This window comes from Acipenser ruthenus, chromosome 35 (assembly GCF_902713425.1).
Source record: "Acipenser ruthenus chromosome 35, fAciRut3.2 maternal haplotype, whole genome shotgun sequence".
Taxonomy (NCBI): domain Eukaryota; kingdom Metazoa; phylum Chordata; class Actinopteri; order Acipenseriformes; family Acipenseridae; genus Acipenser; species Acipenser ruthenus.
The window spans coordinates 10,125,562-10,129,540 of NC_081223.1; positions in this window are offsets into that span (position 1 = coordinate 10,125,562).

The following is a 3,979-nucleotide window of genomic DNA, read 5'->3' on the forward strand; positions in this document are numbered from 1 at the left end:
GATGTCTGTGATCAGTAAATATATATATCCAAAGCTTCCATCTAAAACTTTTGAAAGCAATTTTCTCCTGCAGGTCCTGCATCATTAGTTTTTCGATATGTTACGATACACTAAAGCTTTTGATTTCTGTACTGGAAAAAAAATGGAACTGGTTTAAGATGGAATAAGAAAACATTCCATATTTACAGCAATCGTGGAGAGGACTGTACAAGAGAGCAGGTAAAAAGCAAACATGTCTTTCAAGCACATGAAAGAAAACAATACACTTTACAAAAAAATAAACACTGAGCCTGACCAACACAACACTTACAAAAAAATAAACACTGAGCCTGACCAACACAACACTTACAAAAAAATAAACACTGAGCCTGACCGACACGACACTTACAAAAAATAAACACTGAGCCTGACCAACACGACGCTTACAAAAAAATAAACACTGAGCCTGACCAACACGACACTTACAAAAAAATAAACACTGAGCCTGACCAACACGACGCTTACAAAAAAATAAACACTGAGCCTGACCGAAACGACACTTACAAAAAAATAAACACTGAGCCTGACCAACACAACACTTACAAAAAAATAAACACTGAGCCTGACCGACACGACACTTACAAAAAAATAAACACTGAGCCTGACCAACACGACACTTACAAAAAATAAACACTGAGCCTGACCAACACGACACTTACAAAAAAATAAACACTGAGCCTGACCGACACGACACTTCCAGAAAAATAAACACTGAGCCTGACCAACACAACACTTACAAAAAAATAAACACTGAGCCTGACCAACACGACACTTACAAAAAAATAAACACTGAGCCTGACCAACACGACACTTACAAAAAATAAACACTGAGCCTGACCAACACGACACTTACAAAAAATAAACACTGAGCCTGACCAACACGACACTTACAAAAAAATAAACACTGAGCCTGACCGACACGACACTTACAAAAAAATAAACACTGAGCCTGACCAACACGACACTTACAAAAAATAAACACTGAGCCTGACCAACACGACACTTACAAAAAAATAAACACTGAGCCTGACCAACACGACACTTACAAAAAAATAAACACTGAGCCTGACCGACACGACACTTACAAAAAAATAAACACTGAGCCTGACCAACACGACACTTACAAAAAATAAACACTGAGCCTGACCAACACGACACTTACAAAAAAATAAACACTGAGCCTGACCAACACAACACTTACAAAAAAATAAACACTGAGCCTGAACTGAACTGAACTCTATTAACTGACAACTGAAATAAATAAAACACATTTTTCAGAATGGAGCTCCTCTTCATTGCTTAGCGGACCCCAGGGAACCAATTTAGCCGACCAACTTGGAAAATGTTTGCCACGGCACAATTTAAAATGAATTTCCAGAAAATAAAACTACTTTTAACAGTGGCCACTTTGCAACCAAATATTAGGCCGATATTACGTCAATGAACCGTTTATCCTGTCGAAACATAAGGAAGGTTTTGGTATCCATTATTATAACAAACAAGAACGTGTACTGCCTGTTTGTGTACATTTTTCAAGTTGCTTCAGCACATGACTCATAAGGTGCAGGTGTATTTTACCACAAACATTATTAACCTGGGAATTTGAACTGGCATTTAGTGACGCATTTATACAAGCCCAAGTCTTTGTAAAAGCAAATGTGTGCAGCATTTGAGTGGTACGAAAAAGTACCTCCACATTACACCAGTCCTGGCTAAACTGCACTGGCTTCCTATCAAGTATCGAATCTCTTCTTGTGACTTATCGTTCACTCAGTGGTACTGGTCCTGCTTACCTTACTGAGTTACTTTGTCCTTACCAGCCGGTTCGTACTCTTAGATCCTCCCAGGCAGGCCTGCTGGTTGTTCTTGATATGAAATGGGTTCGGTCTCAGTGGTTGTTCGTTTAGCCACCTGGCTCCTGTGCTATGAAATTACCTCCCCCGTTGACATCAGGAACTGCCAGTTAGTTGATAGGATTAAAAAAGGTCTTAAACGGTACATAAGGACCTTTTTATTGTGTTACATGTTCCCATGTGTTGCTACAACTGTTTACGTAAGGTGTGTGTATTGTTTTAATTTTTTTTTTTTTTTTACATTTTGACCACTTTTTTAAACTTTTAAATTGCATTCCCTGCCTCAAGATGGCTTCCCATGTACCCGCATGGACCTCTCAGAACTACATTGCCCATCATCCTCCTACTCACATATGCAACTGAGATGGATTTACCAGTGAGCAGGAGGATGATGTGTGATTTATTTTGATTAATGTATTCTTTGAAAATCATGTATGTATTGTAACCTTCCCCAGGATCCAGACTTTAATTGCCACAGGTGAAAACCATTCTGCATCAACTGACAGACTGCTACAAAACCGGAACCATAAATACAGAGGGGAGTTGAGTTGGGCAGGAACGAGGAAGAGGGTGCGCAGGAAGTTGGCCATGCTTTCGGGACTCCAGCAAGGGGCTTGCAAGAGTAAACAACGCAGACCCTCAACAGAAAAGAAACACGTGAACCATTCAGAAGTGATAAAGAATCGCTTAAGAAACAAGTACCATTTTATTCTGCGTATCTTTCTGGAGTAAAATCATAACCAGCAGTTATTTTTGTCTTTTTACTGATTTTGAGACCATCTTTTCAAATATAATCTCTACATATTCAAGTATATTTTGATCAGTCACTGTCATAGACATATATACCGCAGGCTAGTCAGCACCAACTGGAGTACAGCTGTGTATTGCCAGCGATAGAAAATAAAACATGTATTTGTTCAAAAAGTATTTGAGTAATTGCAGTTAGAACCACTTAGAATGATTGCACACATCATACAATTCAGATCGGAGTCTAAATCTCTCGTTTTTTGTTTCCTCAGGCTGTCATAACAAGCTTTTTGAAGCTGACCTTATCGCAAGGCTTCATCTGATGTAAGAGCAGAATGAACTCTCAATAAGATAACATACATATCTCCTCTGTGTGGGCCACAGATTTACAATGCAAACACATCATAAAGGATACAGAGTGATATACGAAGGTTTACCTAACCATGTTGCTGGTGCCGAATCATTATTTTAAGACCCGACTGGACAGACTTTTGGGATCAATCAGCTACTAGGAATGAGACAAGCACTGATGGGCCAAATGGTCTTCTCTTGCCTGTAAATGTTCTTATGTTCTTTTCTCTATGATACCTAATGTTTTAAATCCATTGTCTTACTTTATAATTAGAATCTCTAAAAATGAATGGTATTGTTACTTAATTTAACAAATTACTATTTAAAAAAAACGATTTCACAATTTGTCACAAGATGGCTGTTTATTCAAACAAACTATTCATATTAAACTGAAAATGCTACTAGATGAAACTTGCTTAAAAATATATTTATATATTTCTCTGGTCCCTGTGTAAGTCACCTGGTAAAGACATGACCGTGTGATTCAAAGGATGAGACATACACGTTCTTGTCTGTCTAGTCTCAGGTGTTCACTGGGGATTCCAGAGGGATGTTGCGTTGTCTCTGGCGCTCCTGCATGGTCTTCACTGGCAAATCCAGAGGCTCCCGCAGGTTAGGGAGGCAAAACTGCCTTGGGACTGTTTCTCCTCATCACACTACAGCGGACCCTTCTGGTTTAGTGCCATTTTGAATTCTGTATATGTAATTAAGTTTTCACTGAGGAATTTGACATCAGCAATGGTGGGTCGGGGGGTCGGGACGACACTTGCTGGTCCTCCTTCTCTGAGTTCCATTCAGTTCCTTCATGCTTTCTTTGAAACTCAGGTTTTGGCTTGGGCAAGACTTACACATCGTGTTCACCACTGCTACAAACTGGTCTCTGTGGAAAATGATCACACCATAAATCTCTGACCCACGCTAGACGTGTACATGCCAAGAAACAGGGATGCAGTTTGGGAGCAGCCACTGCAAGCTAACTGTATGCCTTG